The sequence below is a fragment of the Protopterus annectens genome, chromosome 7.part0, assembly GCF_019279795.1.
Source record: "Protopterus annectens isolate FY-2018-M chromosome 7.part0, PAN1.0, whole genome shotgun sequence".
Classification (NCBI taxonomy): domain Eukaryota; kingdom Metazoa; phylum Chordata; order Ceratodontiformes; family Protopteridae; genus Protopterus; species Protopterus annectens.
In genome coordinates this window covers 1,033,183,876-1,033,204,343 of record NC_056739.1, presented here as the reverse complement: position 1 = coordinate 1,033,204,343, position 20,468 = coordinate 1,033,183,876, and the positions used below count along the sequence as shown (strand labels likewise).

At 42.1% G+C, this 20,468-nt stretch overlaps 1 long non-coding RNA gene across 1 annotated transcript in view; it reads right to left on the bottom strand.

Annotated features, from left to right (window-relative positions):
• Positions 1-20,468, bottom strand: part of LOC122806831 — a 935,371-nt gene that overhangs the window by 715,835 nt on the left and 199,068 nt on the right. Inside the window, exon 2 of the long non-coding RNA XR_006365561.1 lies at positions 1,389-1,483. This is a non-coding gene — a long non-coding RNA (uncharacterized LOC122806831). The remainder of the gene's footprint in view (positions 1-1,388; positions 1,484-20,468) is intronic.

The window sequence follows — 20,468 nt, the reverse complement described above, 5'->3', positions numbered from 1 at the left end:
TAGATCTAATAAGATTGGTTGGCATCAGACTCTCAACAATACGGAGAAAAAAAATGGATTATTACGTTGGGGGGTTTATTTTCTCCTGGATTGAATGAGCACATTTAAATATTAAATGTATCAATTAAGCCTCATTTGCCGATTATATAAGAGAAAGGGGATGTTCTATTTGTCAATTGTATGCACTGAAGAAGGCTGCTTTTATTTAAACCAAATCTGGTCTATTTGATGCTCTCTTTCTTATGTGCTTTTTAGCACTATATTAAATTTTGCTTGCTTGCCACAGTCTGTTGGTCTGAATTTTGTGAATAACAATTAAGTCTACATAAAATCTGCATGGTATCACTTCCAAAAAAATCAAATCTGTCAGTAGATCTCAAAACATATTTTTCAGTAAACTCCCAAAGAGAATCAATAAGAAACTGATCCCAAAGTCAGAAAAAATGCAAGACTCAATACACTACAATAATCAGCAGATTGTAGGAGTAAACCAGAGCCAGCATTTCCTGAAATGTAAATCAGCAAAACAATCTTGTATCACAGCTGTATACCTGCAGTAAGATTACCTGACCCCATTATGGAACATATTACTCAAACTAGCATGCACAACCAAATTCTGGAGCTATATATTATCAAACACCACCATGCATAGTAGGGTCAAACACAAACAGCTGGCTCAACCTTGGTATGACTTCTCCAATATAATAGAATGCATTCAGCAACAGAGAATCAGAGAGCACAGTTCAATCAAATATCGAGAGCAGAAGGCATCTTCAGTATTAGTCTACTGGCATTCTGATGTAGCAAGAACGGTTAATTAAAACTGAACTGTTTAACATAAAACACTAGGACTTTTAATGACATATCACAGTTGTTTATTGTTCTGGCACCTATTACAGAAAAAAATGGGTCTCTGGAATGTTATAACATACATACCCACTGAAATCCAAACCTGAAACTAAATTAGTGAATGGGGCAATTGCTGTAGTTATAATAAGCTAATGGTTTTGTTAAAAGTTTTCATACTAAAAGGTTAAGTAACCTAACCGTCATTTGTCTACAAATGGAAACACATTCATTTTAGTTTAGACATTTCAGGGCTATTTTGGATGTACCTTTCTATCACTAAACAACAAAGTCAGAAACATACAAAGTGAACAATGTAGACAATCTACTGAAAAGCACCCACCTCTAAATATGCTTTAAACATCATAAATAACTGTTTCCATGTTTATAAAAATCAATCTTTAACAGAAAAATCTAGAAAATCAAGAAAACAGAATCTATCATATAGGAATAATAAAAGAATGCATGAATTAAGAGCACACACGAATGGCCAAAATTTTACACGTTTCTTTAAAACAAAAATATGTATTTAGTCTGCTTACCTCAAAGTCTGTCTTGTGGAAGAGGATGAGAAGACATTTCTTTACAACTATCTCCAGGGTTCTCTGTTTAACAGCCAGCATCCATCACTGGGATCCTTTCAACATAGCAATATAAAATGTAATTATTAAAACAACCTGGTATCAGCTTTTAATGTAATGTCAATGCAGATTCATCAATAATTTAATATTTTACTCAGGAAAGACACAACAACTCAGAAATAATAGTGAAGAGAAAATAATTCTGGCAATAAATAAAACTTTTAAAGTCTAGAATCATGAAGGTTCAACTTAACTTCCCAGCAGGATTTAATGTCATATATACTTCAGTTAAATTCAAAAATGTCTGAATCTTCAAAGAAGACCCTACAATATTTCTAACAATCTTTGATCTTATCAAAATAAAAAAAATAGATTTGCAAACTGAAACATCCAAAAGAAGTCACAATAAAGAACCTTAGCAGGTTATTCCTTGGTTGAATACATTTAAATAAAAAGAAAATCTCAGGATAATGGACTGTGAAATGATACATACTACAACATAACATTAACAGCAGTGCTGATAGTAACTACAACATAACATTAACAGCAGTGCTGATAGTATTCATAAATCAATGTGGCAACTTGCATCAAGCCTTCATGCCATCCATGTGTAAATACAGTCTCTATAAATCCATATAATATCCCCATTCTTATCCAAAATCTCTGCCATGTAATCTTATTGGGCATGTTTGTGTGCGTGTGTGCATGTGTGTGCATGTGCGTGGGTGTGTGTGTGTGTGTGTGTGTGTGTGTGTGTGTGTGTGTGTGTGTGTGTGTGTGTGTGTGTGTGCATGCATGTGTGTGTGCATGTGTGTGTGTGTGTGTGTGTGTGTGTGTGTGTGTGTGTGTGTGTGTGTGTGTGTGTGCATGTGTCAGATTCTCTTCCCTGCTGCAAACTTTAGTTTAAAAAAAAGTGTCTGGTAGTGTCAGCCATAGCTACTTGCAGATTATTTTTAAGATTATATTTCTGCTTAAGCATTCAAAGCCCATATGAAAAGCAAATGCATGGGGTTTAAAAAGTGGAGTGAAAAGTGCAGTCATTAAGAACTGATATGCACTGCAGTTCCCATCTCAGCTTTCTTTTCTTGCTGGGAATAGTATAGTATGGGGATAAAGGAACCATCCAAGAAGTGGTACAGAACATGATGGGGTGCATTCAGAGCCTCCATGCTGAGAAAGAACTGCTAACAGGATGGGGTTAGCTTGATCACCTTTGAAAGCAGTGGAACTTTTGTGTTTGAAAAACTGGGATATCCAGCATCTAACAACTTAAAAAAATGGAAGTCACTTCTATGAAAGAATATGTATTAGATTTTTTTATGGCAAAGAAAGAGGAGGAGTCATGATTTCAATGTCATTTCTTTTCCACTTCCTAGAAGATATTCTATGATAAACAGCCATATATCTTCTGTTGGTGAACAAAATACATGTAGACAGGATAAGCAAACTTCAAAGACCCCTTCAAGATCTGCACAAGGCCAACAGTTGATCCACTATATCCATGCCCATGGCCTCCTTTCTTTCCTGTTGTCAGGATGTTCTCAGAAACCTATCATCTCTCTCTGTTGGTATCCCTCATCATTCTGGTTCTATTCCATCTTTTCCATACTCACTCATCTCCTCCTCTCACTGCTATCCATCACTCAATTTCTGTTCTTTGATAACTGTCTTTATTACTGACTTTCCTTTATTATATCACACTGACAGTACAGTCTTTTACTCTGACAGACCATTCGTATTATCTTGCTTCTGTATTAAAAAGAAGGTTTAACCTAAGCTTGTCTCTCTCTGACTTTTTTCTGTTGCCCAGGAAAGTTATAACAACACATCCCTGGAAAATTAAGCTTACTGGAAGATGGGGGCATATATTTGGCAGACTCATAGAAACGTTCACTTTATGCATATTTTGGAGTTTTCATATTATACACTCTAACAAAAGCTATTTTGAACAAAGATGTATTTAACCATACTGCATTAAGAAGGCTATGCATTTATGTAGCCATTTTTGTTGGTTGTGAGTTTTTTACTGTAAAACAGTTCATTAATTAATGTATTCTTGAATCATTTTGTGGTTTTGGTTACTAAATCTGTTAAGAATGACAGTTAGTTTAAGTTTTTGGTGAATGCCCTTTATTATTTCTAATCTGTTGATTATTAAAATAGTTCTGCTGCAGGTCCTGACAGCATAAACGGTATTTTTCTGTCACCGTTTATTAAAGAAATTTCTCCGTTTGAATTTCCTTTTTCAAAGGTTACACAAGACATGGTATGTTGCAGTTATTTGAAAATTGGCAAATATCTTACCTGTATTTAAGGATGGCGATCATTGTTTGGTTAAAAACTATATACCAGTCTCACAAGTACTGTGGAAACATTTTATGAATGGGCAACTTCCTGATACAAAATGAACACTTTAGGCAGGAGTTGTGACATCACTCAGTATAGCTTTGTAGCCAGGGCATTTATGGAAATTTTGGGGTGAAGGACTAGTAGGAGATGTTATGTTTTTGGACATGTTGAAAGCCTTTGATACAATGGCATATTTTAAAATTATTCTATATTGAAAGAAAGCGATGTTGGTGGATTAATGACTGGCTGATAAGGAGGAGATTTAGGGTAAAAACTGGTCAGATACTTTCAGATCAGAAGGAAATAACAGTAGGGCTCAGTTCTCGGTCCAGTTTTATTTGGGATCTTTATGGCCAGTTTTTCAGAGAAAACAAATTTATGGATGAGTAAGTATGCAGACGGTGTAAAAGTTAGTTCAGTTATCTTCGGTTTATTCAATCAGTTCTCCTTACAGTCATAGTTTGATAGCTTATTTTGTTGCGCCTATGAGACTCATATGGAATTTAATGTCAATAAAACATTTGTTATACATTGTGGGGAAAGGAATCCTAAATATCCCTGTGCTTTGTATAAAGTCAATATTAGTGTTGTGAAATATTTGAGTATTAAAACTGATAACTCTTTAAGCTTTGATCCTCATTTACTTAATATTATTGGAAGGTGTTACTGTAAAATGAATAATACTTTTAGAAGTATATAGTTAGGAGACACAAGGACATTTTACTTGCAATTTATAAATCTATAAGGGAACACATCAAATCAGCAAAGGTAATTTTGCTAAACATAAAAAGGGTGAGTTCTGTTTGCCAAAATTACTTTCACCCATAGTGGAGTTTATTTTTTTCTACAATGTTGTACAGTCTCAGAGTTGGTATATATAAGTCCGTGGTTTTTGTGTGTGGGGGGGTCTCCAACATTGGAGTGTGTAGGGGGGTTTCTCCTACCACACAAAACAAATTGCCGAGTTGTTAGCAGAAAGTAGTTTTGGCTATCAGTTTTCATTTTTTTTCTGTTCACTGATGACTCAACATTAATCCAGTCTATACTGTAATTAGGCCTATTATAGATTAATTTGTATTTTTTGTCCATTTGACAGAGATCAGTTAGAAAGGCTGGAAAGAATTCAAAGGCATTATACCAGAAGGATACATGGAATCTTGTGTGTAAAATATAATAGGTAAAAGCTATAAAAGCTGTAAAAGCTAGAACCGAATTTATGAGCATGTATATGCAATTAAAAAACAGAAACTCGAAAACGCACTAGCTAAACATGTGCAACAACATGCTGACCATAGTTTCAAGTTCATTGTTATAGATCAGGTTACTTCTAAATCAAGGGGCAGACCAGTTGAACTTAGACTAGAAGAACTTGAGCTAACATGGCAGATTAGATTGAATGCCTATGTCTACCCAGGACTTAATGATGGGTGTAGTATAAGTAGCCTACTTAAGCTTAAAAGTTTAGTTCGTTAGAACATCTATCAAAGTAGGTTGCTTATATTTATATATATACAATTTTTAACTGATTAACTTGTCACAATGAAAGTTTATGTGTATGTTATTGTGCAGTTGGTTGATTTTTAACTTGGTAGTGTTTCATTTTGTTTAAGTACTAGGTTATTGAAATTTATTATGTGATGGTATAATTTTAAATATGGGCGTTCCTATTTGTTTTTAAAAAAACCCAATTGATTGGTTAATAGTGAGTTGTCATTTGTATTTAAGATGACTATTGTAATTTGTATATTGTCTGATGAAGTTTGTGTAATCCATAAACGAAAAGCGCTTAACGTACACTTGTTTGTGCCTCCTTGCTTTCTCTGCTTTGAGTTGTTTTTAAAAGGTAAAAGCTATTGGGCAGGATTCACGAAGCCTCCGTGTAAGAGTTATAACTCTTACACGGAGGCTGCAGTTAAACGGAGTGATGTCAGCATGCTTTGCATATTCATGAGAGCATGCTGAATCACACCTAAGGCTAACACGGTCTGTGTAAGACAGTAGAGGGCGTGTCTGTAGGCCGAGCCCTGTAAGCGGACATGCCCCCAGAAGAGTAAAAGTGCCCAAAGTAAACACCCACGACAGAGTCCATGGAAATGTGAATAAACACAACACAACACATGCCCCCACAGACTATGAACAGAAAATATATAAATGAACATGTTATAAATTTTTTTTAAATCGTAAAGATGTTTGCCCGTGAGTGCGCTCGTTTACGCGGGTGTGCCCGTAGTGCAGCTACAGTTAGCAGTCAGTGGGAAAGCATATAAGAACTAAATATGCAAAGTAAGCCAAGAAGCAATAGCGTAGCAGTAGAGATGTCAGCTGAAGAGCAGGTATTCATGGTTCGAGCCCCCACAACACCAATTTTTATTTTTAGCAAAATAAGCACGAAACAAGTCCCTGACAAACATGTACACATATAAAATCACATTTTATGTAAAATGTAATGAAATAGTCCATTTATTTTGAAGAAATGTGAGGTAACAAAACAATAAAAAATGTCAGATGTGTCTATAGCTGAGCCACAGTTTAACAGGGTGAGTGCATCTGCCCGTAGGTGAGCAGTGGTTTACCTGGTGCAAAATGAGTGCCCGTAGCTGAGCAGTGGTTTAACAGGTGCATATTGAGTGCCCGTAGGTGAGCAGTGGTTTAACATGCTGAAACTGTGTGACCCTAGCTGAACTGAGTGTGATATGTGTGCTGACAGCCAAATGAGGCGTAAGCTAGCGCACCCCCTTTGTGCGGAGCTGCACACCGTGCCAACAAGCTAACCAACGGGCAATGTTGAGCAAGCTGTAACAAAACTGCCTTTACACAGACACACCCCCTAGCCTGTGTAGACAGTTATAAAATATAAAAAGCAGTGGCCAGGTTCGAACCCAGGATACCATGCACCATAGTCAAAGTACTGAACCACTAAGCCACAACAGCTGTACTCAGAAATGCAGTAATAGCAAATATATAGGAATGAATAGAAAGTGGAGCATGACAAAGCAGGTTTTGTGAAGTGGATACAATTCCAAAATGGCCAATCACAGATAAGTGGGAAAACGGCATATATAAGCCCCATAGGCGGGAATACACAGCATAAACGATTGTAGAACTGACTTGCAGCCAGAATGTCAGGTGTAGGTGAGGGTAGTTGCTTTCGAGCACAGAGGTGGGGTGTTGAGGAGTCCAGATACATGGTCTGGCTCCTAGTCCACAATCATGAGGCCCAACTCATGCAGGGCCAGGTCCTGTGGGGAGCATATAGGGCTGAGGCGTGGGACCAGTTGGCTCATGATCCCACCAGTGCCACAGGGATTCCAAGAACTGGTGAGCAGGTCCGTCACTACCATGCGGACCTGAAGAGACGTAAGCAGGACCAATTGAACCTTTGGATCCAGGAGGCCTGGCGAATGCCCAATGCCCCACTACTGAGTAAGTTACATTTAATTATGTATGTAAGAAATTAAATTAGCTGATATTAGGGAGATGTATATTCCAATATTACTTCATTTATATTACAGCTGCAGGTGTCCGTTCTGTGAACCGCAGAGCCTATGGCGATAGGCTGGTGCTGTTGCTCCACCAGGCAGGTCAGTAATCCACTCCCAGTAACTGTAAAGAAATATCAAAGTATGACAGTTAGCAAAAGAGTGCAGTGTAGTCACTAAGTAATAAAATGTGCAAGTAACAGTGTAAAAGTGTTTGCAAGTATTGCTTGATTACAAAAGTGTGTTGCAGTCTGTAATCCAAACAGAAAAATGAAAATGTCTCAAATAAAGTCTGAAATAAAGATGCCCCACCTGTAATATAATAGTGCATAACCTGCAGCAGGCTGAAAAGTACAGCTGCAGAAGATGAGCAAATCACATGTGTGAAATATATCCCTGTTGAAATACTGAAACATGACAGAAGTGAGACTGCTGGAAAGGATTGTAATAACTACAGGTAAAACATGTCAATAAAGTCTAGAAGTAAGTACCATCCTGAATAGTAAAATGAAAACAAGTGAGATGGTGTGAGAAAGACTTATGAATCCACCAATAAAGTAGTAATAACCCCTGAATAAAGTATACTGCAGTCAGTACAGAATGAAATGAATGTGACAAGTAGAACCAAACTGCGAAATGTATCCAAAGTGTTGCTGCAGCTGGAATGTGTATCCCAAAATCTGGATATGTTGCTCTCAGTCTGCAATATGCAGATAGTATGATTGTCTGAAATATCAAACATCCACAGTTGTCTATAGCTATATAAAGCAAATGTAGCAGGATGATGTAGCTGAACAAAGCCAGATATGAACGTGTATGAATAACAATAAAATGTATATTGATGTAGCAGTAACAGCCCTATCACCAAAGTGAAGTAGTTATCATATAGGAAACTGTAGTTAGAACAGTAGTGTGTATATATCTGTAGCTATTAGAAATGTACAGCATATGTATTGGTATTTGAAGGTGTTAATAATATTTTCTTCACCCCACCCTATAACCACATATAATCCATTCCACATGAAATTGGTATGTGCAATCACAATTAACACCCCTGGACATATGTCCTGATGGGTCATAAATATTTGCATGTCCGTTGATGCATCTGCCCTGTTCATACATCCAAACCTGATGGCCTGTTGCCATGAATCAACCCTGCATGTTTTTGGACTGTGTATTGCTGTTCAAATTATGCATGTGTTATGCTCGCTGTTCAATGGTGTAAATATCTGGGTGTTTGGTTAATGGGAATACTAATGCATGCTGTTACAACTAATTGCAAATGGTATTGTATGTTACTAACCCAAACTGTCATGACATAATGCAAAACATAGGACGACAGGGAAGGCGGGTTCCAGCGGACCCACCTCTCCCACCTCAGCTGGCGAGTGCACCTGGCACTAGTGCCCAGTCTGGACCCTGCTCCAGTGGCCCTGTGCCACCTGCGGGTGGAAGCGCTGCAGGGGATGGGGCCCGTCCCCCCTCTGCAAGCGTGGCTGGAGGAGAACCACCACTCACCCTCCGTAGCGTCCGAACTGTGGTGCGTAGGGAGATCTGGGACTCTGTTCTTGAGCCCCTACACCAGCTTGAGGCACAGGTGGCACAACTTACGGGCATGCCTGTTGCCCGGCCTACACAGCCCCCAGCACAGCCCCGTCCTGAGCAGTGAAGGAACAGTGGCAACTGCCCATGGGTGGGGATATCAGTTCCACTGTTGCCATCTGTGGGCTCATGGGCTCTGGATATCCAAACCTCCGTCCCCGTCAATTGTGTATCCCCCCCACATGTGTCATACACCACCCCTGTATGCATCTTGTTTGTCTTGTCTGTTGACCTACCCAACCTACCTCCCCAGCTATACCAACTTCCTTCACCTGACATACCACTCTCACCTGAAAAAAAAAAAAAGGGCACTCTGTACCCACAAAAAAATTACGCCCCATACATAGCTGCCCATTCCACACATATGTCTGCTGGACATGGAAACTATCAATTACAATTGGCTGTACAACAAGTATTATTGTTGTCCTTACACCTCTCTCAGGGGTGGAAGGTATCAAATGTCACACCAAATTACAAACATATGCATAGATGTTGCTGATGAAGAAATGGGCAGCTATGGGCTTTACCTACATCCCTCCTGCAAAACCCAAGCTTGTTTCCCTACTGTCTTACCCTCTTTGTGACCCCTTTTTCACCACTTTCCTGTCTCCCCATTTTCATTTCTTTCAAAGAAAATAGCGTGGGTGTGCGCAAGAGTAAGCATGTTTAAGTGGTTGTAAGCGGGTGTGCGCAGGTGTGCGCGGAGCTGAACGCCAGTGCGCATGCATGAGCTCCGCGCAAACCAGCGCTAACCCGGTTACAACTGCTTAAAAGTGCCTTAGTCACTTTGATTGACAGGTCCTGTAGTCAGTTCAGAAGCAAAATAAAATCCCACTGGCAGTCCCGAACCCAGGACTTTGGAAATAGTAGTCTGCATGATTTACCACTAAGCCATGACTGTTATACAAGAACATTGTGTTAAAATAAATATATCATGTAATAGTAGGAATGAATGTAAAGGGAATATAGGATGTGTAGTACACAAAGCATGTCATTTAGAATTACTGTCAAAACTAGTGGATTTCCATAATAGTAGTGTGTGAACAGAAACAGCCATGCTAGTTGGTAGCTAGTAGGTAATAATGTCACTGTAGCACCTTGCAAGCCACACACATACTCACATCAGGATAATCACTGCCCATACCCCACAACCTCTTACAGGAACACATCCGGACCAAGTAATAAAATATGTGGAGCAAAGAGCCAAAACCAGGGACACATTACAAATAATGTTACAACAAACTCAGACAGTTTAGAGAGTAACAGGTTCTGCATTATGTGGGATGTTTGGAAGGGTATGAAGTTTGAAACTTGAATGTTTGTCACTATATTCTGACTTGAGCCCAGAGTGATTTGCCAGAAAAAGCTGTGCATGAGACATTGACCAAAATATGAGGCGGAAATGTGGACAACCTACAAATATTTGTACACATGAAAGGTCTGACACCACCATATTTGAATAGTTAAAAGCCTAGACATAGCAACAGTGAATGAGTTACAGGGATGCCCCACAGACTCCATGTGAAATGTGCAAACAGTAGGCAGAAAGGTGTTACAACGCATGCAATGGTAACTATGGTGTCCTGAAAGTATGCACCACTTGCATGGCAGAAAAAGTGTAGTAATACATATGCTCATGCTATCCCACAGTCACAACTGCAGCATACCAGACAATTTAATGGGTGTACCCTGCAGATATGTACCATTCCATGAGGCAGATAACAGATGCACCTGAGAGTCTCTGGGGCCTGCTCAGCAGCATACTCAAATACCCTAATAGATTTCAAGGCCCACACCATGGCCAGACCACACTGCATGCTGTAACACCCTAGCAGATATAGCAAGCATTCCAAGGTGTGAATGTACATGGAAAATAGGAAAGCCACAGCAGCGCACTACAGTCAGGACACCTAGCAGGCATACAAGTAGTGACTGTAAAGGGCAAATATTGAAGACATAGCAACAAAGTGCAAGCAAAAGTGCAAGGAAAGCACACACACACATATTAACAGAAGTAGTAGTTGTAGGTGTCAGTGTACATACACAGTTAGTACAGGAAACTGGAGAAATGAATGGTGGAATGTTAATCTACAACACAGCTGGAAATATGAGAGAGATACCAACCTTTACACTCACAGAACATTGTCCACAGCATACCAGCATGGTCCCTGCCCTTAAAATCTGAAAGGGCTACTCCTATCTCACATACCTTTTTATAGCACTGTTCTGAAATCACAGTGAGAACTGCAATCAGTACACAACTGGCTGCATGCAATTAGCAAATGCTGGCTAACAATTGGTGCAGAGGCCATCACATGGACATATGCAGATACCTACAAAAGTATGCTGTACTCCTAGTCCACACATGCAATACTTTCATTGCACCCTGAGGAGGAAGTGAGAGACAGACAGAGAGAGGGAGAGAGTGAGAGAGAGAGACAGACAGAGACAGAGAAAAACAAAATTAAACAGACACAAACAAAACTGTTCAGCAACAGCCATCTGAAAGCTGACAATTGGCAAGTGGAGCAGCAGGACACAAAACCAGATGGCAACACAAGCAGCTGTGACAAACACAGGTAATGTAAAGTAATACTATAAAGGTCTACATAGTGTGAACCCTAAATATGTGTCATTGGTCTGTATCTATATGTATATGAAGATGTGCAAAGGGCAGGGGACATACAGCAGCTATCAGTGAAGGCTGTACATACGTTTGTATGTGAGACCATCTATGTGCACATATCAATGTAGGTTGACTGTAGGTTGTAGTGCAATGTACAAAGTAGGTTTCACAGTTATGTATGTTTAGCAGTATGTAAGTGTGTGTATACAGTATGGTAGACAAACATGTTGATATACCTGTCTATCATATTGATACGTATGTATGGCAAAATATGTATGTATGTATATATATATATATATATATATATATATATATATATATATATAAAATATGCATATATGTATACATACATAGAGAGAGATGTAGGAATACATAGACAGATGTAGATAGATAGAATATGTACAAACATATATATGTAATAAACACATACAGATATAGATATATGTAGATACATATACATAGACAGACTGATCTGACTATCTACAGGTATGACTGTATATGACGACCTCAACACCCCCTGTCCCACCCCCTCTGTCACTCTCACCCCCGCTGTGTCCCCCCTCCATATCTATAGCAATATATGTACATCAATATATATGTGTATATGTATGCAGACATATATATATATATATATATATATATATATATATATATATATATATATATATATATATATATATATATATATATATATATATATATATATATATATATATATATATATACATATAGATATATATACATATAGATATATATATACATATATATATATATATATATATATATATATATATGTATATATATATAGAGAGAGAAAGAGATGTATATATATTATGAGTGAGGCACATTTGTACAGATGTATTGCAACCGGTGCCTGGTGACAAAGGCATGGAGTGAACACCAGTGTCAAAACTGGTGTACCATACCCCATTTCAAATCACATACACCAGTAACCACCAGATATGTGATTGGCTGCCCACCACTGCATGTGTCAGGGGTGAACAGAGTCATAAATGTGTACAATTGTCCCCCCAATGATATTCACAGTGGCACACTATTCCTGGAATACCTGCACATGGTATGTGTCAGCAGACATGGTGTGTCAGGTTTGGACATGTACGTCAGTGTACCCCTCCACACCACATAATGGATGCCATGGTATGTACCTCACATGACAGCTACAGATATGGAGAAGGACACAGTGACATGTACAACACTGTGACAATGCACTCAAACACATTACCAATGCACAGTGACTGACAACACCACAGAGTACACACATACTACCCACACAGAGGTTACCACTCCTGGATTTACATACGTAAGTCACACCCATGACAGATGTCCAACAACCATAGTAACACCTCACACCATCCACAACCTAAATGACTGCTGTGTGTCGTCCATGCCACTGCAATAGAGAGCACATGTGGAGGGAAAGGTTCCTACCCACAGATAAGACATACCCTGCAATAAACCACACAGTGTTAAGAAGCAAGCCTCCCCATGAGTACATGTCACACATACCCCTGCTGAATGTTAGTCAGATAGGTAATATGCCATATGAGTCACCCTGTGTAACTGTGTGACAGCAGCAGGTACCATCACATCACATGTGTCACAATGGTCAGGGTAGCAGAACAGTATGCTGCTGTAGTCCCAGGGGCAATAGCATATTGTATAGTATTGTTTTGTAATGTATTGTATTGTGTTGTATTGTATTGGTATGTTGAGGTGCCTCCTTCGTGGAGTGGAACCACTGCTGCTGTGTGCCAGTGTACAGGTACATATCCTGTAGTCAGGCTAGTGTTACATAGCACTTCTATATGTGCATTTAGCTCCTGTCAGAGTTCATGTAGCATGCAACCGGGGATACCATCAGGTCCCGGTCATGTTGTGTATTCTGCTTTCCTGAGGGCGGCTCTCACCTGGACATCTGTGATGACAGGGAGGTTACAGTCAGCTGGGATAACTATGTCTTATTTTGGGGGAGAGGGAGGGGTGACACCTGCACTGAACCTGTCTGCCACAATGTTGTCAATATCTGTGGTTCCAGTGAAATATTTGTTGTTGTGTACTAACTCTGAGCATAGAGGAGGGATTCTGACCAGGTTGCTAAGATAACTGAAGAAGGCCTTCTGGTTATCTGTAGTGTCCCTCTTGATTTCCCTCTCAAAGTTGCCCATGGATGTTTGTATGAGGGAAAATAGATCCTTACTAGTGCTGCTCAGACATGCCATCCCTTTATGGAATTATGCTCTGTCTTGCAGTAGCTTCCATCTTTTGTAATACAATCTGTCTATGGCTGGGGTCCACCAGACAGGATGCTGTCCCTTTGTGGAGAGTGTCTTGGTCATATATGGGATTGCATGATCCATGCATTCTCGGAGATGTCCATAGAAAACATTTGTGTAGGGGTCAGCATTGTGGGTTGTGTCTTCCACTGGCCCAGTGGGCAGAAAGGATACCTTGTCACTGTTACAAAGTGTAAAGTTTGCATCTGCAATGTTATTCACTATAGTCGTTTGTGCTGGTGGTGGAGGTGGGATATGTATATCTAGGGCAATTAGTGTGTGGTCAGCTCACAGTAGTTGATGATGTAGGCCATACAGTACCTAGATACAAACCCCCAGAGTGAGGAGGTGCTCTTGTCCTGAATCAGTGTTCTGACTGCTGGGGTTTGGTAGCATGTCGTATGGAGTGTGCCAGGTACTGTTGCACAGTTGCTGGCTGAGCACTGATACCTGGCCATTTACATGTGTATCCACCAATAGACAGACAGATGCTATATATGTGAGATATGTTGTATCATAACAGTCGAGTAGCATGTGTAGCATGTGTGCCAAATTCTGCTGACATATATTGCTGATATCAGGTTAAGTTCTTTTTCAGGTACATGGCTCACCTGCAAAATCCCGCTTACTCCACAGCTGAGGATGAGGAGATACACCAGAGCCTGGTGCAGGATTATGCAATACTCTTTTCCCGCACCAGCCAGAATCAGCAGGAGAGGGCTGCACTATGGCAAGACCTGGTCCGTCGGGTAAATGACATAGGCACGCATAATAGGACATATGAGCAGGTATGACATCACTGCAGTGATTTAATCAGAAATGTCCGTCAGCGTGCATCGGATATCCACAGGCAACAGGTCGCCACAGGTGGTGGGGTGGCTACACATCCTCCACTCACCAGACTGGAGGGACTACTCATGAGTGTAGTGGCTCCAGTCCACCAGCAACAACAACAGCAGCAGACATGCATTATGATGGAGGCTGGAGCCACACAGTAGCAAGATTATGAGCGTGCAGGTAATTTGCCATATGTATAGTTGACTGTTGTGTACACTGGTAGTTAATGCATGTGTGAGGTGTGTCCTTGGTTTGTAGCTGTCATCATAGTATTTAATGTGCAAGTGTGATATCCTCAATATTAGCAGCTGACCTGTGAAAGGCGACTGTTGTACTACTGACCTGTATCATACTCAGTAATAATGGCACAGTTGTGCCCACTGACATTAGTTTCCTCACTTCTGCAGGTCCCTCCGGTGTAACAGCAATGCAGCCTATTCATGCTGGTGAGTGTGTATTAACAATACCTGTAATAGTCTTGATAGTAATAGTAATATTAGGCTCACTTAGTAGTGCTCTTTGTATGCATGCAGGTGTGTCTGTGTCTGTGTGTTGATATCACGCATACTGAGTAGTGTACAATTATGTGCAACTGTGCATGTGTACGTGTGCATGTGTGAATGTGTGCATGTGTGCACCTGTGCATGTGTGCATGTGTGCACGTGCACATGTGTGCATGTGCATGTGTGCATGTGTGCATGTGTGCACCTGTGCATGTGTGCATGTGTGCATGTGTACATGTGTGCATGTGTGCATGTGTGCATGTGTGCACCTGTGCGTGTGTGCATGTGTGCACGTGTGCACCTGTGCATGTGTGCAATGTGTGCATGCGTGCATGTGTGCACACGTGCACGTGTGCATGTGTGCACGTGGGCACCTGTGCATGTGTGCATGTGCGCATGTGCACATGTGTGCATGTGTGCATGTGTGCATGTGTGCACCTGTGCATGTGTATGTGTGCACATGTGTACGTGTGCATGTGCATGTGCATGTGTGCATGTGCGCATGTGTGCATGTCTGGACCTGTGCATGTGTGGATGTGTGCATCACTGGTAATGTGTAAACATTGTAAACTGTGTTTCCTGTTTCCCTCCTACAGGTTCTGGTGCTGCTCTGGTGTCTTGCAGCAGGGAACCTGAATCAGGTGCCATGGGTACTGATAATGATGATATCTGTGTAATGGCACAGGAAGGTATGCCAGGGTCCATCATTGGTCAGCCAATTGACAGTACACAGCTGTCAACCCCATCAATGAGCACAGTTATCCTGCCAATACACCCTTTGTCACCAATGTCCCTAGGTGATGGACAGCATACAGTGGGCATTGACCAGGGTAATGTGGTATCTGTGGCACATGCCTCCCCACACAGCAGCCATGTGCATGGCCCTGAGATGGTGCCACACAGACAGATGTCCAGGGGTTCTCATGGGAGCATCCATGGGCGTACTGCCCCTGTCAGACGTGCCCACAGAGGTCTTACAACCTCAGCTGTGCTTCGGGCTGTCATGCAGGCACAGTCACGTATGGAACAGTATACCAGACAGGGTCTGAGGGAGCTGACAGCATGTCACACAGCCATGACTGACAGTATGCATGACATTGCGGCTGCCATCCGTAATTTCACCGATGTCATAGACAGATATTGTGGGGACATATTAGACCGGTTCCACAACTACATGTCCATGAGCCAGGGCGATGGTGGACGGTTGAGGCGTCGATGTGGGCGTATGCCAGCAACAGCAGCAGCTGGCAGTCGTTGCGGATGACAACAGGGCCACGGCCGCCCCCATAGTGCCAGCAGCAGCCCCAGCAATGCTGGGTCTGTGCTGTCATCAGACCGCCACAGGAGACCACGTGCATGTGGCTCTGGCCAGGCCCGACAGGGATCTGTGTCCAGTCAATGAACACCTGCTTCTGATGACATTACCCAGTCTGGGTTGGTACTGGATACGGCCCGTAGCACCCCTGCAAGGCACAGGTACCGTGTCCGTGGCCAGAGACACTGATCTGTATGACCTGGCAGGTACAGTCTGTGGCTGTCCACAAACACCAGTATATGGCAGCAATGAGGTGGAACTGTGTGCATCCATACACACATGCGAATTGACAACACCTAGGGCTACCGCATACATGCACACACTGCATCAACATTGCCCCACCTTGTACTGCTGTCCCTCACCAACACACATACACATACATGTCAATCGGTGGTATCGGTGGCTGACTCAGGCATACCAAGTTCACACCCTGTGCATATGATGAAACTGTGCCACCTCCTGCAATCTGTAACATCAGTGCAGGTACAGGTTAACATGTTGCTGATGCACAGGGTGACTACATAGACGTGTAGTAATAGTATCATGTTGTTAACAGTACTGTGTGCTGGAATAATTGTGGGTATATCACAGCATGCCTGATGCAGTAAGGGTGTGATTGTCATGTACTGTTGTCTACATCCATGGTAAGTACTATAGTGAATCATCTGCACATGTTGGCATACTGGTGGTAAGGATGTCAATAGAAGGCTACATACATAGGTAGCACAGGGGATAAGGTAATGAATGTATTAATGCGCAATGATGGACATGTAAACTGCAACTGGCATGTTGCCCACACTGGACTCTGCAATGCGGATGTTTGAGGATGTTGATATGTGTGCAGTACTACACGACTGGTACAGGACACACAGGAGCACCCTAGCACTGCAAGCTCACATCTCATACCATGCTAGACAGCCCCAACACACAAAACTAACTGTCACAGGAGGGAGAGCCCCCATACATGTCAGGGATACTGTGGTGGCAGGCCAGGTAGCATACATCCTACTAAGTATGGAACCACTGAGTGAAGGCTCAGTGTCTGTTATTTGACATGTGTATTACTGCAGGTATGAGCACATGGGTTTCCATCCAGTTATTGTACATCCTGCCAGTACATAGTCTGTACACTTGTGTGCGCTGAGACTGGACCCTAGCCATCTGACCTGTGTATTTCCATGTACATGTGCATAGTGCCTGCATATTTGCACTGTTACCTACTGGAAGTGGTACAGCTTGTTTGTTGTACAATGGACTACATGCAGCCCTGCTTACTGTAGCTTTGTTTGCATGCATGTTTGCTTGCAATTACCCTGGAATACTGATCCCACCTGCAATGCATAGTTACAGAGCTTCTGTGGACTCCTAGTGACATCTGCATAGCTTACTATATGTATGTCCATGTCTCACTTGACAGAGTGTCACTGTTTGTCCTGTTCACATGTACGTTGCCTGTGACACATTGCATATGACTTACCTGGCATTTGTCCACTTGAGCAGTCATATATGCTACTGCTAACTAATCACAGGCACTACACCCTCACATATTCATCTTCTGTTGAACCACCTGCTTCGCTAGGGATGGCTTGCACCTGTCACCCCTGGTCTTTCGGATATTGGCAAAGGCTCTTGCTACCCCCATAGTGCCTATGTTAGGCAAGGCTCAAATGACAAACCCACCTTCATAGGTATCACAAGGGATAAAGAAGTAAGAGTAATGCTACCCAATGCCAGAAGTCTAAACCTCAAGATGCATGCACTCAAAACTCTCCTTAGCATGGAGAACATCGATATCTGTGCAGTAACAGATGCCTGGTTCAGGGCTACTGAGAGCACCCCAGCACTACCAGGTTATACCTCATACCATGCTTTTCAGCCCCAGAACTTGGAACAAACCACAAATGGAGGGGGAGTATTGATATTCATCAAAGATACCCACACCTCCAGGTTGGTGGCAAAGCACCAAGCATCAGAGACTATCCATGTGCAACTAACAATGGGTGAAACTGCCTTCCAGGTTATAGCCTGCTACAGACCACCCTCCCAAACCCAAAAACTGCACTCGGCCTTCCTGAGAACAGTGGAAATATGAAGGTCTCTCCAAACACCATTATATTGGGCGACGTCAACTACCCAAACATAGACTGGGAGCATGACTCTAGCTCCAACACCCTAGGCCAAAGATTCCTAGAATATATGAGCTCAAATGCTATGGAACAACTTGTTAACACTCACACAAGAAGGGGAAACATACTGGACCTGATCATCGCCAACATGGGGACTCTGTGCTCCAGACCAGAATTGTATCCCTCACTGGTAAGATCAGACCATGAACTAATCTCACTGGATATTCACATCCCGACCCCACCCCCTGCCGAGAACACCACAGTGAACAACTTCTCTAAAGCAAATTCACACTCCTCAAAACTGATGTGGAAACCTTCAAAGCCCCCGGGCCTGTGGAAACTACAGACCAGACCGCAGATTCCTATATAAACGCATTCTATGGACACCTTCAGGAATGCATGGATCATGTGATCCTGAATAAAACCAAGACCCAATCCTCCAAAGGCAGACATCCTGTCTGGTGGACCCCAGCCATAAACAAACTACACAATAGAAGGAGGAAGCTACTAAATGATACAGCAAAATCCCAAAAAGGGAAGGCATCACTGATCAGTATTAGCAAATAACTACAGGCACTCATAAGATTGTCTAAGGCCAGCTTCGAGAGAAATTGCACAGGACACTAAGGATAATCACAAGGCTTTCTTCAGTTATGTTAGGAACCTGGGTGGTAATACCCAGATATGCTCAGAGGTAGTCCAAAATGTCAATAAAAACACCAAACCCACAGACATTGCCAACATTCTAGCTGACAGGTTCAGCACAAACTTCTAACCCCCCTCCACACCGAAAGGGCAAATATGTATCCCAGCAGAGTGCTGCCCCCTTGTCATCTCAGATGCTCAGGTAAGAGCCGCCCTCTCCAAAGCAATACACACTGCATCAATGGGACCAGACAGTGTCCCGGGCTGTGTCCTATATGAACTCCAAGAAGAGCTACAACCAAACATAAAACTACTGTTCAATCCCAGCCTTACTACAGGATATGTGGCCAAAGAGTGGCGTACAGCAACAGTGGTCCCTCTACAGAAAGGTGGTGCCTCAATGGATCCTGGACACTCTTGCCCCATAAGCCACACTAGCTCGGTCTGCAGAGCTATGGAAAGGATCATCATGGACCTCATAAATAAAGATATTGGGGACCTACAGACACTGGATCATACCCAGTTTGGCTTTGTTAAGGGCAGATCCTGCCTCTCAAACCTGGTTGATTTCTTTTGAAACAGTCACCAAGGCCATTGACGAGGGGAAGGTGGTCCACACAGCCTACCTGGACATCGCAAAAGCCTTTGATACAATACCCCATTCGGGCATTTTAGAGAAGCTCACCAGCTTAAATATAAGCCCCTATGCCACTGGATGGCTTGCACACTGGCTCAAGGACAGAACCCACATGGTTAGAATTGCTGGAGCCATGCCAGACTCCAAACCAGTTACAAGTGGTGTCCCACAAGGCTCAGTCCTGGGACCTCTCTTGTTTGGTATATATTTATTGGAGGTACAGGCCAACACGGAAGGACTGTGGCTGACCAAATATGCAGATGACTGCAAACTGGCCACCATAATCGACTCTCCAGCCGACACACGCATCCTCCAAAAGTACCTCATAGAAACAGACAACTTGTGCCAGAGCCATGGCCTCAAGCTGAATGCAAGAAAGTGTATAGTCATACCCTTTGGCAAAAACAAAGTGCCCACAAAGTACCACATAGGTGGTAATCCATTAAGTACAGAAGAAGTAATTAGGGACCTGGGGACCCAAGTTGATAGCAATCTCTCATTTGACAACCACGTGGCCAAAGTGGTTAGAAAGACATTTTATATAGCCCACCCCATCATGAAGGGATTCACATCTAGATCAGGGGAGGACATTGTGCCTCTTTACTCATCCCTCATCAGGCCCATAATT